This window comes from Manis javanica, chromosome 10 (genome assembly GCF_040802235.1).
Source record: "Manis javanica isolate MJ-LG chromosome 10, MJ_LKY, whole genome shotgun sequence".
Taxonomy (NCBI): domain Eukaryota; kingdom Metazoa; phylum Chordata; class Mammalia; order Pholidota; family Manidae; genus Manis; species Manis javanica.
In genome coordinates, this window is record NC_133165.1 from 22,811,051 (window position 1) to 22,829,360 (window position 18,310).

At 38.0% G+C, this 18,310-nt stretch overlaps 1 protein-coding gene across 5 annotated transcripts in view; it reads right to left on the reverse strand.

The window, feature by feature from the left end:
• Positions 1-18,310, reverse strand: part of LOC118973223 (uncharacterized) — a 148,655-nt gene that overhangs the window by 64,559 nt on the left and 65,786 nt on the right. The window contains exon 5 of one of the 5 annotated variants that reach the window (XR_012122054.1): positions 9,830-10,129. The exons of 2 other annotated variants lie outside the window; for them this stretch is intronic. The gene's annotated coding sequence lies outside the window, so the exon portion shown is untranslated. Of the gene's footprint in view, positions 1-9,829; positions 10,130-18,310 lie in introns of those variants that run through there. 2 more of the 5 variants (XR_012122049.1, XM_073214855.1) reach the window with 2 other exon arrangements.

Genomic DNA, 18,310 nt, shown 5'->3' on the forward strand with positions numbered 1-18,310 from the left:
AATTAGTGATTAACCTACCATCAGCCATCACAGAAGATGATAATTTTTTATTCTGGTTATAACTATTAAGTATGATTACAGAAGATGATTTTATAAAAAATTCATTTTTCTTATGGAATTAGTTCCTTTATTTCCTGAACCGAAACCTGTAAAATGAATAGCAGTTTATTTCTGTGATTACTTTCTCTGTAACAGAAAGGGGGCATATGGTCAATTTTAGATTGATTACATAGAATTGTTTTTATAGTTCAATTACATTTTTGGGTGAATACCAAGTCATGCATAGCTTAAAGTTAAAGATAAAATTCATGTTCCCCATGTTTTAAGGCACAGATTTTTTTCTCAGTCTGATTAAAATATCCTATTTATTGAGCACCTACTGTGAGTAAGAAACTGCCCTAGATGGTTTATATTCATAATTTCATTTACTGTTCATGGCAGGGCTCCTAAATGTATGATGCTATGCATTGACCTTTTCCAAGTCACACACCCAGAAGATGGAGTTGATGTCCCAGTGCTATGCCTTCTGACTCCTAGTAGAGGCTCCTGCAGGGCCTCACTGACTATTTTAGCCCGAGGCCCTCCATTATTTGGAAAGAAGCTATCAAAATCTCCTTAAGGTGGAATTATGCTGTTAAGTGGTTAAGCTGGAACATTTCCCAGAATTTCCTTCTCTACACAGTTTGGGTCAGGGTTAACCACAAGAGGAAATGCGCAAAATTTGGAAGGCAGAAGCAAAGCAGTATCCACTGTGCTCTGAAGATGCTGAGCGCCAAGCATGGCCAAAGCCCACCAAGCTGTGCTGACAGGCTAGTTTGCCTTGTGGGACAGCCGTCAGGCCCTCAGCTTTTGTGAGTCCTGGGCCAGGGAAGGGAGCAGATCTGTGGTGTAGGCACCAACTTTTCTGCTTATCACCCAGATCCAGAAAGCAGGAGTGTGGGGAAAGACAGATGTAGTCTCTGTTTGCTCATGTGGGTCGCAGTGTTTCTTGAGCATGCCAAATTTTTCTGGCTTTCCCCTGGTTTGTGTCAACTTTTCTCCACGTCATGCTAACCTACGGTGGTCTTAGGGCCACTTCCTGGCTTGAAAGAAACAACCTTCTGTAGAGTTCTCCACCGGCCCCCATATACTGGGCAAAGTTTAATGTTGATAAGAAATCACTTACTCTGCATCATACCTAGTGGTTCAGCCTCCCTGATGCAACCATGACTATCATGCCTGTAAAATGTCTGGCAATGATCATGTAGACAGATTATTTCTGAAATAATCAACTGAATCTCTCTGAAACAAAGTATATCTCCATTACATTACAAGTTACACAGTAATTGTTTCCCTTCCTTAAAAGTGATTTATTTCAAAAGCTAAAGCAATCTAATGCTCATTCTATCAAACAACTGCATTGAACATATTAGAGTCACAGTATAATTTACATACTTGTATTTACATTCATGAAGCCAAAATACCAGTTTGTATTATTCATTAGCTCTTGACTATGAATCTTCTATAAGTCTTCTAAATTAATTTGCATAGGATCAATTCTAAACTTTGCTATTGACTGTGTTGTGCTTTGTTATTAATTACGGTGATTGGCTTCTAATTGCTCCATCTACTTATGCCCCTACTCAGCTTCTGCATTACTGACAATTACCCTGCCTTTAACACTACAAGAAATGTACTAAGTCTACATTTAAACTTACTTTAAACTCTAAAGTCAGGTTAAAGTAAATATTTAAATTCTATGTGCTGGGTCATGTCTTATTTTTTGCCCTCCAGATTAACCAGAAATAGCTGAATTTAGTATTTCATTTGAAATTTTTGGATTCTCCATGAACATGGATCTATGTAATGTCAGATAAGAATAAGAATCTCCTAGTATCTGAAAAGAATTAAGAAATAGTGCTAGGTACTAAAATGCAACTAATATGCACTTCTCTTTTCCTTATTTTTACCCTTTGTTTACATTTCTTGAGTCTCCATATTTGTGAAGAAGCTAAGACATGTAACTTTGACAACAGAGCCCCATTAACCTGGTGTTAATAAGAACTGGTAAAGGAATCAGAAACTGAACAGCTTCATTATGTGTCCTCAGTGTTTAAAAGCCTTCTCCATGCATTAATTTAATACTCATAAGAAATGTGTGGGTTAAGCAGTATTAGCCTTATTTCAAAAATGAGGAAATTGAAACTTAGTGATTTTAATGACAAAATCACAGAGCAAAGAAATGATTGAGTTAAGATTTGAATTTTGTCTCATCCATTTTTGAATATATTTTTTGTTTTTTTTATTAAGGTATCATTGATATATAATCTTATGCTCAAGTTTGCATGAGCAATATTGTGGTTACTACACTCCCCCCTATTATCAAGTCCCCACCACATATCCCATTACAGTCACTTTCCATCAGCATAGTAAGATGCTATAGAGTCACTACTTCAATTTTTGACTATGTTTTTTTATTCAATTTTTTTAATGGAAAGCCAATGATATACTGGTTCTCAAATTTTAGAATATATTGGAATCACCTGGGGAGCTTGTTGAAACACAAATTGTTTCCAATTTCAGAGTTTCTGATTCAGTAGATCTATAATAGGATACAAGAAATTGCCTTTCTAATATGTTTTCAGTTGATAATTTTACTGCTGACTTAAGAACCACACTCAGAATCTTTGCTATTGGTGAACAGACTGTTGGTTACTATAAGGGAGAGGGGTTAAGGGAATGGGTGACATAGGTGAGGGGGATAAAGAGAGGTACAAACTTGAAATCATAAATTAGTCACAGGAATGGAAGTGTAGCATAAAGAATATAACCAAATTGTAATATGAGCATTTAGTAATGTTTGCTATTATCTAATGACCTTGTTCTACATCTGAAACCAAGATTATATTGTATATTAACTACATTGCAATTAAAAAAGATACAAAAAATAGACTATAATGGAGAACTTTACTTTAAAAAAATTTCAAAACACATGCAAATAAACAGTTGATATAATATATATTTTAATATACTTTGTTTTTTAGAACCATTTTAGATTTACAGAAATATTGAGAATACAGTACAGAGTACCATATACCACACACCAACTTCAATTATTGAAAGTTTATATTAGCATGATGCATTGTTATAATTAATAAACCAATAGTATGCATTATTTTTAACTATGGTTCACAGTTTATATTTAGATATTTTTAGTTCTTAGCTACTATCTTTCTTGGTCCTAGAAAGCACATTTGTTTTTGAATACTTCCTTACTTTATGTTTTTGTTTTTTGAACATTTCCTTGCTTTCTGGCACTACAAGTTGCTCCAGATTCATCTTGTATTCTTTCTTTCTTCAGTCCTAGAATCAGACATTCCTCCATGGATCCCTGGTTGCTTTTTCTAGAGAATGGTATTAGAGACCAAGAACTGGGGGTAGAACAATTCTGCTGCCTTGTTTCTCTTAGATTAGATCATCTGACAAAAAAAAGAATACTATGCCAATAACTGTGTTTATGTATATGTTAGCTTAGACTGCCATAACAAAATACTACAGCTTGGGCAGCTGGAAAACTGAAACTCATTTCTCACAGTTCTGGAGGATAGAATTTGAGAACAATGCTCTGACTTGGTCAGGTTTTGGTGAAGGCTGTCTTCCTAGTTTGCCAATGGCCACCTTCTCACTATAGCCTCACATGGCCTTTATTAAGTGGGTTCACACAGACATTTCTCTTTGTCTTTTCAGAAGGCCACAAATCCCATCACTAGGGAGCTTCTCTCATGATCTAATCTACCCTAGCTACTTGCCAAAGGCCCCGTTTTCAAATATTGCCAAACTGGGGTTAGCACTTAAGGATAATAATTTGGGGGGTGCCATCCATGGCAGCTGCAAAGCATAGAGGCTTACATCTGTGTGCTCGGCCACTGGGTTCTGGCAGTGGAGACAGGCCCAGCAGCCAGGAAGCAGGAAACAGCACTTTCCTACTCCCAGGGGCTGAGCAGCTACAAAGAGTGGAGCTTCTGGGCACTAGAGGGCGCCACCTACAAATATAAAATGTCAAGGGAACCTGGTTCAAACCAGACTCCCACAAACACCAGAAAAAGGGTCAAGTGAAACAGAACTCATCGATCTTCCTGAAAGAGATTTCAAAATAAAAATCATAAACATGCTCATGGAGGTAAGAAAAATATTCAAGAACTTAGAGAAGAATTCTGCTCAGAGATCCATTCATTATGGAATACAGTATCAGAAATTAAACATACAATGGAGGGATTTAAAAACAGATTAGATATAGTGGAGGAGATGGTAAATGGAATAGAAATTCGAGAGGAGGAGTACAAATAAGCTGAGGAACACAGAGAGAAAAAAAGGATCTCGAGGAATGAAAGAATATTGAGAGAACCATGCGACCAATCCAAACAGAGAAATATTTGCATTTTAGGAGTACCAGAAGAAGAAGAGAGAAAAAGGGATAGAAAGTGTCTTTGAGGAGGTAATTGCTGAAAACTTCCCCAATCGGGGGAAGGAGATGGTGTCTCAGGCCATGGAGGTGCACAGATCTCCAAATACTAGGGACAAAAGGAAGACAACATCAAGACATATAATAATTAAAATGGCAAAGATCAAGGATCAGGACAGACTATAAAAAGCATCCAGAGACAGAAAAAAGATCACATACAAAGGAAAACTCATCAGGCTATCATCAGACTTCTCAACAGAAATCTTACAGGCTGGAAGGGAGTGGCATGATATATTTAATGCAATGAAGCAGAAGGGCCTGGAACCAAGAATACCGTACCTGGCAAGATTATCATTTAAATTTGAAGGACGAATTAAACAATTTCTAGGTAAGCAAAAGTTGAGAGAATTTACCTCCCACAAACCATTTCCACAGTGTATTTTGGAGGGACTGCTATAGATGGAACTGTTCCTAAGGCTAAATAGCTGTCACCAGAGGAAATAAAACCACAGTTAAGAAAGTAGAACAATTAATTGCTAAGCAGATGCAAAATTAAATAAACTACCCCCAAAGTCAGTCAAGGGATAGACGAAGAGTACAGAATATGACACCTAATATATAAATAATGGAGGAGGAAGAAAAAGGTGGGGGGGGAAACCCTTTAGATGGTGTTTGTAATAGCGATGTAATAGTGAGTTAAATTGGACTGTTAGATAGTAAGTAAGTTACCCCTAAACCTTTGGTAACCATGAATCTAAAGCCTGCAATGGCAATAAGTACATACATATCGATAACCACCTGAAATGTAAAAGGTCTGAATACACCAATCAAAAGACAGACAGTCACTGAATGGATAAAAACACAAGACCTGTCTATATGCTGCCTACAAGAGACTCACTTCAAACCCAAAGACATACACAGACTGAGAGTAAAGAGATGGAAAAAGATATTTCATGCAGCTAATAGGGAGAAAAAAACAGGTCCTTCAGTACTTGTAGCAGACTAAATAGAGTTCAAAACAAAGAAAGTAACGAGACAAAGAAGGTCATTACATAATGATAAAGGGGTCAGTCCAAGAGGAGGATATACCCATTATAAGTACATATGCACCCAACACAGGATCACCTACATGTGTGAAACAAATACTAACAGAATTAAAGGGGGAAATAGAATGCAATGCATTCATTTTAGGAGATTTCAACATGGTACTCACTCCAAAGGACAGATCAACCAGACAGAAAATAAGTAAAGAGACAGAGGCACTGAACAACACATTAGAAAAGATGGACCTAACAGACATTTACAGAACACTCCACCCAAAAGCAGCAGGGTACACATTCTTCTCAAGTGCACATGGAACATTTTCACAAATAGGTCCATAAACTATGGAAAATTTTCACAAATAGGTCATAAACAAAAAGAACCTCAATAAATTCAAAAAGATTGAAATTGTACCAACCAGCTTCTCATACCACAAAGGTATGAAACTAAAAATAAATTATATGAAGTAAATGAAAAATACAACAAACACGTGGAGGCTTAATTATATGCTTTCTAAATAACAAATGGATCAATGACCAAATAACTACAGAGATCAAGCAATATATGGAGACAAATGACAACAATAATGCAACACTGCAAAATCTGTGGGACCCAGCAAAGGCCGTGCTAAGAGGGAAGTATTTTGCAATACAGGCATACCTCAGGAAAGAAGAACAATCTCATATGAAGAGTCTAAACTCATAACTAGCAAAACTAGAAAAAGAAGGACAAATGAGCCCAAAGTCAGTAGAAGGAGGGACATAATAAGGACTAGAGCAGAAATAAATAAAATCATGAAGAATAAAACAATAGAAAGAATCAATGGAAGCAAGAGCTGGTTCTCTGAGAAAATTAACATAATAGATAAACCCTAGCCAGACTTATCAAGAAAAAAAAGAGAGTCTACTCACATAAACAGAATCAGAAATGAGAAAAGAGAAATCATGATGAACACCACAGAAATACAAAGAATTATTAGAGAATACTATGAAAATTTTTATTCTTATAAACTGGATAACCTAGAAGAAATGGACATTTTCTAGAAAAATACACCTTCCAAGGCTGACACAGGAAGAAACAAAATCTGAATAGACCAATTACCATCAACAAAACTGAATTGATAATCAAAAACTACCCAAGAACAAAATACCTGGACCAGATAGCTTCACTGCTGAATTTTATCGTTTAGTGATGACCTAATACCCATCCTCCTTGAAGTTTTCAAAAAAGTAGAAGAGGAGGGAATACTACCAAACTCATTCCACGAGGCCAGCATCACCCTAATACCAAAATCAGGAAAACACCCCACAAAAAAAGAAATTAAGAGACCAATATGACTGATGAACATAGATGCAAAAATCCTGAGCACAATATTAGCAAATTGAATGCAAAAAAACGTTTGAAAGATCATACACCATGATGAAGGAGGATTTACTCCAGGGGTGCAAGGATGGTACAACATTAGAAAATCCATCAACATCATCCACCACATCAACAACAAAAAAAATCCCACATGATCATTTCTATAGATGCTGAAAGAGCATTTGACAAAATTCAACATCCATTCATAATAAAAACTCTCAACAAAATGGTTATAAAGGGCAAGTACCTCAACATAATAAAGGCCACATATGACAAACCCACATCCAACATCATACCTAACAGCAGTTGAGTATGAGGAGGAAGCTGAAAGCTTATCCTTTAAGATCAGGAACAAGATAAGGATGCCCATTCTCCCCACTTTTATTCAACATAGTACTGGAGGTCCTAGCCACGGCACTCAGACAACACATAGAAATAAAAGGCATCCAGATTGTCAAGGAAGAAGTTAAACTGTCCCTGTTTGTAGATGACATGATAGTGTACATAAAAAACCCTACAGATTCCACTCCAAAACTATTAGATCTAATAAGTGAATTCAGAAAAGTTGCAGGATACAACATTAATACACAGAAATCTGTTGCATTCCTATACACTAGTGATGAAATAGCAGAAAGAGGAATCAGGGAAACAATTCCATTCACAATTGTATCAAAAAGAATAAAATACCTAGGAATAAACTGAACCAAGGAAGTGAAAGACCTATACCCTGAAAACTAAAAGACAATCATGAGAGAAATTCAAGAAGATACCAGTAAATGGAAACAACATCCTGTGCTCTTGGATAGAAAGAATTAATATTGTCAAAATGGTCATAGTGCCTAAAGCAATCTACAGAGTCTATGCAATCCCTCTCAAAATACCAATAGAATTCTTCAATGAACTAGAGCAAATAGTTCTAAACTACATATGGAATCACAAGAGACCCCGAATAGCCAAAGCAATCCTGAGAAGGAAGAATGAAGCGGTGGGGGGTGGGGGACAGGGATTACGCTCCCTGACTTCAAGCTCTACTCCAAAGCCACAGTAATCAAGACAATTTGGTGCTGGCACAAGAACAGACCCATAGACCATTGGAACAGACTAGAGAGTCCCAATATAAATGGAAGCATATATGGTCAATTAATATATGATAAAGGAGCCATGGACATACAGTGGGGAAATGACAGTCTCTTCAACAGCTGGTGTTGACAAAACTGGACAGCTACATGCAAGAGAATGAAACTGGATTATTGTCTAACCCCATACACAAAAGTAAACTCAAAATGGATCAAAGATCTGAATGTATGTTTTGAAACCATAAAACTCTTAGAAGACAACATAGGCAAAACTCTCTTGAATGTTAACATGAGCAACTTTTCCTGAACGCCTCTCTTCAGGCAGGGGAACACAAACAGCAATGAACAAATGGGACTATATCAAGCTAAAAAACTTTTGTACAGCAAAAGGACACTGTCAGCAGAACAAAAAGGCATCCTATAGTATGGGAGAATGTATTTGTAAATGACATATCCAACAAGGGGTTAACATCCAAAATATATAAAGAACTCATACACCTCAACAATGGAAAAGCAAATAAACCTACTAAAAAATGGGCAGAGGATATGAATGGACACTTCTCCTAAGAAGAAATTCACATGGCCAACAGGCACAGGAAAAGATGCTTCACATTGCTAATTATCAGGGAAATGGAAATTAAAATCACAATGAGATATCACCTCACATCAGTTAGGATGGCCAGCATTGTAAAGATGAGCAACAACAAATGCTGGCGAGGATGTGCAGAAAGGGGAACCCTCATACACTGCTGGTTGAATGTAAACTAGTTTATCAATTGTGGAAAGTAATGTAGAAGTTCCTCAAAATCTGAAAGTAAAAATACCATTTGACCCAGGAATTCCACTCCTAGGAATTTACCCAAAGAAAACAATTTCTCAGATTCAAAAAGACATGTGTGCCCCTATGTTTATCATGGCATATACTTATATTTACAGTAGTATATGCTGTATATTGTAAATATATGTCCCTGTATTTACAATAGCCAAGATATGGAAGCAACCTAACTGTCCATCAGTAGATAAATGGATAAAGAAGATGTGATACATATACACAATGGAATACTTTACATCCATAAGAAAGAAGCAAATCCTACCATTTGCCACAGCATGGCTGGAGCCGGAGCATATGATGCTCAATGAAATAAGCCAGGCAGAGAATGACAAGTACCAAATGTATTCCTTTTTTTGTGGAGCATAACAATAAAACAAAACTGAAGGGACAAAACAGCAGCAGACTCACAAATTCCAAGAGGGACTAGTGGTTACCAAAGGGGAGGGGTGGGAGAGGGAGTGGTAGGAGATTGAGGGGTATTATGATTAGTACACATGGTATGGGGTGGGGGCAAGGGGAAGACAGTGTAGCACAGAGAAGACATGTAGTGACTCTGTAGCATCTTACTACACTGATGGACAGTGGCTGCAATGGGGTAGGGGAGGCAACTCGATAATAAGGGTGAATGTAGTAACCACATTGTTTTTCATGTGAAACTTTCGTAAGAGTGTATATCAATAATACCTTAAAAAAAACTCGAGGTTGGATACAAACAGTCCACATAATTCCCCATGTGTGGGAATGGATACCAAAGATATGGGATAATGGTGGAAGGACCATGAAGTTGATCAGACTGAATTTATTGATATGGGCACATGAAGCAAAGATTCTGTATTTATTGTTAAAGTTCAGGGAGTCAGAGGAGCTCTGACAGTTTATTTGGTTGGTTAGTTGGACTTGGACTAAAAGATGTCTCACCTTGGGTCAATTAGAAACTCCATACCCACCTTGGTTTAATGTAGGTGAAGGGATTCAGAAGGTTAGGGAGATTGGAATGTTAGAATAGATTTGTCATTTTAAGAACCATTCATCCACACTGGGAGTGTCAAGAATATACTTTTATACATACTTTCCACCAATACTATGAGAAATAAATTTGTTGGGGTTGGAGGCGGGGCTCTGGCATCTGTGAAGAACTCTGTGATTGCTCTTCTTTACAGGGCAGACCTTAGAGTGGGAAATGCAGTCACTGAATTGGGAAGCCTAAAGGCAGTGGGGGTAAGCGGATCCCAGGCTGGCAGGCACCAAGTGGCCACCCGCAACCACCAGCAGCAGGATGGCCGTGGTTCCTGTAGGGGGCAGCAGCGTCCAAGCAGCAATCAGAATAGTCTGAACTGTGCAGACTTAAACGGCATTGACTAGTTGAACATGGTGTTCCTAGAATTAAAATAGATAGGAAGACTACTAAACTTTTACTTAGTCTGTATAAGCAGAAAAATCCTAGGCCAAATGAACAAAAGTCTAACATGAAACATAAAAACAGAGTCACGGCCCCTCAATCGATTCCCAAACTTGATCCAATTTACAGACCCAGAACCCTCTGAATGAAAGGAAAGCTGGGTCCCCTTGAGGAAGGGGAACACTACAAAAATTTTATTGCGAATCCTGCTCTCAGTCTTCACCAAAGGGATTATGACCTGTGGAATAGATACTTAGTAAAATACATTAGCCAAATGTGTAATAGCAAGATATTTATCAATTGATGATTTGATGGACTTAGTAAGTTCATTCAAGTTGTAGTAAGCCACTGTGAGGCTCCATTCATTCTTTTCAGGTTGAACAACAGGCAAAATTGAGCTGCCAAATGGGAAAGCAGTATGAGAACGAGTCATTAAATAGGCCATATCTGTAATAAGTTTGAATCCTTGAAGGTCAAGTTTTAATTTATATTGGGACACATTAACTATTTACTGGGTATCTTGAGCTTCCAACACCCATAAAAATGTCTTCAATATTCAGGCTATAAAGGGTAGATAATTAATTCAAGCTCTCATCTCTGACATCCTACAAGAAACTAAAATTAGTGCCCCAGGACCATTCCCAAAGACAGTGTAGACTGCAAAGAGAGCTAGAAAACTCTACTTAGTAAATTAAAATCATATTTGGAGTTAATAATGGAATCAGTACCCTATCTCATTGATTAAATCAGACAACTTTGAAAATAAACATTAGGCAACAAAAGACTGCCACAACATTATGTTGGCAGATTGGTCTTGTTACTCCTGGTTTGGGTGATTTCACTGGTTTGCTCTCTGGAGGCCCAAGTCCTTCAAATAAACCTTGTTTCAACCAAGCATAGCAAATGTGGCGGTCATGCAGATGAGTATGGCTAATGCAAGCCCTTCAGCCCGAAGACCTTGCTGGCTTTTCCGTCACCAGCGGAACTGACAACAGAGACAAACAACCCATAATGATTATCTAAATTGGGGGTCTGACTGCAAGCTGATGGTAGAGGTTCAGTCACAGCCACAGGTATTTTACTTAGCAAACAGTCTGTACCTATTAACAGCATATGCCCAAATCAGTCCATATAACTCAAAACCTGTTTTCAACACAACCCCTGTCATCTGTTATCTAGGCAAAGCCTTGGAATGTTGAGAGATTTTAGCTTCCACCAACCTTAAGTGGATTTTCAGTTGTGTTGGTAGGGTTCCAATGCTTTAGTCTAATTATTAGAGTGTCACAGATTGAAGTGTCACAGATTACAGCAGTGACACATCACTTTTGTTAGCAGTACAACCATAAAACCCCTTGAATTAAAAGCTATTTGTGAATCAAGCCCCCAGGCCTAATGTTGCCTTCAAATTCCAAATGTATCTCAGCCTTGTTAGACCATTAAGTCACAAAATTGGGATCCACATCAGCCTTAGTGCATATCTACTTGGGAAGAGTACCCCAGTCCCATATCCCCAAAGACCCTACCCTGGCCCTGGAACTCACCACTAGGGATGACTTTACCCCAGCCCCAGTCATCACTACTGGAGATGACCTGGCCCCCTGACCTGGAGATAACTTTACCCAGAACACGTGGACCACTGACCCACCAACATCCATGGACTTCCTCTTCTAAGGTCTGGCCAATTGAACAAAGGGTATTTATTACGTTTCTTCCTTCAGTATAGGGTTTCTATTACATTTCGTGAACTCACTCTTTGCTTATCCCATGATCTGCTATACTCCTTATTCTCTGCCAAAACGTACACCTTTACACTTCTGTGCCTAAAGGAAGATTAGAGTGGGCACCACTATCTGTGCTACTGTATATATATATAAAACTACTGCTTTCCCCAGGAGCAACTACCTCATTTAAAGGTCTACACCTCAACCCTCTGCAAGAGGATCTCTCATTCTCCAGCACCCGCTCATGTTCCACCCCTCCAGCTCTCCACCGTGACCTCCCACCATGTCTCTGACCCTGACCATCACAACTCTCCCTTCCCTTTGGCTACAAAAAATGCCATTAACCTTTACATATACCTTACTGAACTGTCAGGTGATGCAGCCCAACAATAACTGCTGGACCTGCCACTTTGACATGAGATATTATTGATGAAAAACGTACCTGATACCTTTATGAACTTTACAACTACATCAAGATATTGTTAGAGACCCTAGAAATTGCAGACCTGTTTTCTTGGCTATTGCAATATAAATGAATAACTTGTTTTTGGGCTAGTGTATAAAGGACTCCTTATGCTTCCACTTGCTTTTTTCCTTTTTTCTCTCATAATAAAATGCTTCTTATTCTGTTTAGGGCATCTTGCACCTACTTTCTGGAAGCCTAGTCTGTTACTCAGGTCACTCAAATACTTGAAATAATTGAGCTCAAAAGTTATGTCAAGATTCAAGGGGTGAATTTGAATACAGATTTTTTTAAAAATGCTATCTTGACCCACTCTTGAGTTCCTGGCTAGAGGCCAGTTTTCCTTCTTGAGCAGGTGATCAAATCCATAACCCAGCCACTTCATGGGGCTCACATATTCTGGGGCCACTAGTCACCTTCAGTAATTGCTCAGAGGACCAGGTACCAGACAACTAGGAGTAGCAGGAATGCCCTCGGCCTAAAATTATTCGAATTGGCCACTCCACAGAGATCTTGGGAAACCTAGCCAACCCCATCCTGGTTGCCATATATAAACTGCCACCTGTACAGCTACAGCTCGCTGTCACCCTGTCCCTGGGTACAAACCCCAGTTTGACCCTAGCTGGCAGCCTTCTCTTGTTTGGAACTCTAAGTAATAAGAGTTTGGCCTTTCATCTATGTGAGTGTCATTGTGTTGTGCCCTGCCATCAAAAGAATCTTTACATCTTTTTTTAAATTTTTTATTAAGGTATGATTGATATACACTCTTATGAAGGTTTTACATGAAAAAACAATGTGGTTACTACATTTACCCATATTATCAAGTCCCCACCCATAACCCAATGCAGTCACTGTCCATCAGTGCAGCAAGATGCCACAGATCCACTGTGTGCCTTCTCTGTGCTACACTGTTCTCCCCGTGATACCCCACACCATGTGTACTAAACATAATACCTCTCAATCCCCTTCTCCCTCCCTCCCCACCCGACCTCCCACACCCCTCCCTTTGGTAACCACTAGTTCCTTCTTGGAGTTTCTGAGTCTGCTGCTATTTTGTTCCTTCAGTTTTGCTTCATTGTTATACTCCACAGAAGAGGGAAATCATTTGGCATTTGTCTTTCTCTGCCTGGCTTATTTCACAGAGCATAATGTCCTCCAGCTCCATCCATGTTGTTGCAAATGGTAGGATTTGTTTCTTTCTTATGGCCCAATAGTATTCCATTGTGTATATGTACCACATCTTCTTTACCCATTCATCTACTGATGGACACTTAGGTTGTTTCCATATATTGGCTATTGTAAATAGTGCTGCGATAAACATAGGGGTGCATATGTCTTTTAGAATCTGAGAAGTTGTATTCTTTGGGTAAATTCCAAGGAGTGGGATTCCAGGGTCAAATGGTATTTCTATTTTTAGTTTTTTGAGGAACCTCCATATTGCTTTCCACAATGGTTCAACTAGCTTACATTCCACCAGCAGTGTAGGAGGGTTCGCCTTTCTCCACATCCTCGCTAGCATTTTTTGTTCTTAGTCTTTTTGATGCTGGCCATCCTTACTGGTGTAAGGTAATATCACATTGTGGTTTTAATTTGCATTTCCCTAATGGTTAGTGATGTGGAGCATCTTTTCATGTATCTGTTTGCCATCTGAATTTTTTCTTTGGAGAACTGTCTCTTCATTCCTCTGCCCATTTGTTAATTGGGTTATTTGCTTTTTGGGTGTTGAGGCATGTAAGTTCCTTATATATTTTGGATGTTAACCCCTTGTGGGATATGTCATTTACAAATATATTCTCCCATACTGTAGGATGCCTTTTTGTTCTGTTGATGGTGTCGTTTGCCATACAGAAACTTTTTAGTTTGATGTAGTCCCATGAATTCATTTTTGCTTTTGTTTCACTTGCTCTAGGAGATGCGTTCAGGAAGAAGTTGCTCATGCTTATATTCAGGAGACGTTTCCCTATGTTGCCTTCTAAGTGTTTTATGGTTTCATGACTTACATTCAAGTCTTTAATCCATTTTGAGTTTACTTTTGGGTATGGGGTTAAACAATACTCCAGTTTCATTCTTCTGCATGCAGCTGTCCAGATTTGCCAACACCAGCTGTTGAAGAGACTGTCACTTCCCCATTGTGTATCCATGGCTCCTTTATCGTATATTAATTGATCATATATGCTTGGGTTTATATCAGGGCTCTCTAGTCTGTTCCATTGGTCTATGAGTCTGTTTTGTGCCAGTACCAAATTATCTTGATTACTGTAGCTTTAGAGTAGAGCTTGAAGTCAGGGAGCATAATGCCCCCAGCTTCATTCTTCCTTCTCAGAATTGCTTTGGCTATTCGAGGTCTTTTGTGGTTCCTTATTAATTTCAGAACAATTTTCTCTTGTTCCTTGAAGAATGCTGTTGGTATTTTGATAGAAATTGCATTGAATCTATAGATTGCTTTAGGCAGGATGGCCATTTTGACAATATTAATTCTTCCTATCCATGAGCATGGAATGAGTCTCCATTTATTGGTATATTCTTTAATTTCTCTTAAGAGTGTCTTGTAGTTTTCAGGGTATAGGTCTTTCACTTCCTTGGTTAGGTTTATTCCTAGGTATTTTATTCTTTTTGATGCAACTGTGAATGGAATTGTTTTCCTGATTTCTCTCTCTGCTAGTTCATTGTTCGTGTATAGGAATGCCAAAGATTTCTGTGTATTAATTTTGTATCCTGCAAGTTTGCTGAATTCAGATATTAGATCTAGTAGTTTTGGTATGGATTCTTTGGGGTTTTCTACGTACAATATCATCTCATCTGCAAACAGGGACAGTTTAAGTTCTTCCTTGACAATCTGGATACCTTTAATTTCTTTGTTTTGTCTAATTGCTGTGGCTAGGACCTCCAGTACTGTGTTGAATAGAAGTGGGGAAAGTGGGCATCCTTGTCCTGTTCCCTATCTTAAAGGAAAAGCTTTCAGCGTCTCACTGTTAATTATGACTTTGGCTGTGGGTTTGTCAAATATGGCCTTTATTATGTTGAGGTCCTTGCCCTCATACCCATTTTGCTGAGTTTTTATCATGAATGGATGTTGAATTTTGTCACATGATTTTTCAGCATCTATGGATATGATCATGTGTTTTTTGCCTTCTTTTTGTTAATGTGGTGGATCATGATGGATTTTCTAATGTTGTACCATCCTTGCATCCCTGGGATGAATCCCACTTATCATGATGGATGATCTTTTTGATGTATTTTTGAACTTGGTTTGCTAATATTTTGTTGAGAATTTTTGCGTCTATGTTCATTAGGGATATTGGTCTCTAATTTTCTTTTTTTTGTGGTGTCTTTGCCTGGTTTTGGTATTAGAGTGATGCTGGTCTCATAGAATGAGTTTGGAAGTATGCTCTCTTCTTCTATTCTTTGGAAAACTTTAAGGAGGATGGGTGTTAGGTCTTAACTAAATGTTTGATAAAATTCAGTGGTGAAGCCATCTGGTCCAGGTGTTTTGTTCTTAGGTAGTTTCTGGATTAGCAGTTTAACTTTGCTGCCAGTAATTGATGTGTTCAGATTTTCTGTTTCTTCCTTGGTCAGCCTTGGAAGGTTGTATTTTTCTATAAAGTTGACCATTTCTTCTAGGTTATCCAGTTTGTTAGCATAAAATTTTTCATAGTATTCTCCAATTTTCTTTGTAATTCTGTGGTGTCCATAGTGATTTTCTTTTCTCATTTCTGATTCTGTTTATAAGTGTATAGACACTCTTTTTTTCTTGATGAGTCTGGCTAGGGGTTTATCTATTTTGTTTATTTTCACAAAGAACCAGCTCTTGCTTTAATTGATTCTTTCTATAGTTTTATTCTTCTTGATTTTATTTATTTCTGCTCTAATCCTTATTATGTCCCTCCTTCTACTGACTTTAGCCTCATTTGTTCTTCTTTTTCTAGTTTCATTAATTCTGAATTTAGACTGCTTTTATGGGATTGTTCTTCTTTCCTGAGGTAGGCCTGTATTGCAATATACTTTCCTCTTAGCACAGCCTTGGCTGCATCCCACAGATTTTGCGGTGTTGAATTATTGTTGTCATTTGTCTTCATATATTGATTGATGTGTGTTTTTATTTGGTCATTGATCCATGGGTTATTTAGGAGCATGTTGTGAAGCCTCCAGGTGTTTGTGGGATTTTCCATTTTCTTTGTGTAATTTATTTCTAGTTTCATACCTCTGTGGTATGAGAAACTGGTTGGTACAATTTCAATATTTTTGAATTTACTGAGGCACTTTTTGTGGCCTAGCATATGATCTATTCTTGAGAATGTGCCATGTGTACGTGAGAAGAATGTGTATTCTGCTGCTTTTGGGTGCAGAGTTCTGTAGATGTCTCTTAGGTCCATCTGTTCTAATGTGTTGTTCAGGGCCTCTGTATCGTTACTTATTTTCTGTGTGGTTGATCTGTCCTTCAGAGTGAGTGGCATGTTGAAGTCTCCTAGAAACAATGCACTGCATTCTATTTCCCCTTTTAATTCAGTTAGTATTTGTTTCACATACATAGGTACTCCTGTGTTGGGAGCATAAATATTTATAATGGTTATATCTTCTTGTTGGATTGACCCCTTTATCATTATGTAATGTCCTTCTTTGTCTCTTGCGACTTTCTCTGTTTTAAAGTCTATTTTGTCTGATACAAGTACTGCAGTTCCTGCTTTTTTCTCTCTATTAGTTGCTTGAAATATCTTTTTCCATCCCTTCACTTTTAGTCTGTGTATGTGTTTGTGTTTAAAGTGAGTCTCTTGTAGGCAGCATATAGATTGCTCTTGTTTTTTTATCCATTCAGTGACTCTATGTCTTTTGATGGGTGCATTCAGTCCATTTACATTTAGGGTGATTATCGAAAGGTGTGTACTTATTGCCATTGCGGACTTTAGATTCGTGGTTACCAAACCTTCATGGTTAACTTCCTTATTATCTAAGAGTCTAACTTAACTCACTTAATATGCTATTACAAACACAATCTAACGGTTCTTTTCTTTTTCTCCTCCTATTTCTTCCTCCTCCATTCTTTATATATTAGGTATCATATTCTGTACTCTTTGTGTATCCCTTGATTGAGTTTGGGGATAGTTAATTTAATTTTGCATTTGCTTAGTAATTAGTTGTTCTACTTTCTTTACTGTGGTTTTATTACCTCTGGTGACAGCTATTCAACCTTACGAACACTTCCATCTATAGCAGTCCCTCCAAAATAGACTGTAGAGATGTTTTGTGGGGGTAAATTCCCTCAGCTTTTGCTTATCTGGAAATTGTTTAATCCCTCCTTCTAATTTAAATGATAATCTTACCAGATAAAGTAATCTTGGTTCCAGGCCCTTCTGCTTCATGGCATTAAATACATCATGCCACTCCATTCTGGCCTGTAAGGTTTCTGCTGAGAAGTCTGATGTTAACCAGATGAGCTTTCCTTTGTATATGATCTTATTTCTCTCTGGCTGCTTTAGTAGTCTGTCTTTATCCTTGATCTTTGTCATTTTAAATACTATATGTGTTGGTAATGTCTTCCTTGGGTCCCTTGTGTTGGGAGATCTGTGGATCTCCATGGCCTGAGAGACTATCTCCTTCCCCAGATTGGGGATGTCTTCAGCAATTACCTCCTCAAAGACACTTTCTATCCCTTTTTCTCTCTCTTCTTCTTCTGGTACCCCTATAATACAAGTATCATTCCATTTGGATTGGTCACACAGTTCTCTCAATATTCTTTCATTCTTAGAAATCCTTTGTTCTCTCTGTGCCTCATCTTTGTAGTCTTCTTCTCTAGTTTCCATTTCATTTATTGACTCCTCCACCTCATCCAATCTGTTTTTAATACCCTCTATTCTGCTTTTCAACAATCGGATCTCCCACTGAAATTCATTCCTGAGTTCTTGGATGTCTTTCTGTACCTCCATGAGCATGTTAATGATTTTTATTTTAACTCCCTTTCAGGAAGAGTCATGTGGTCC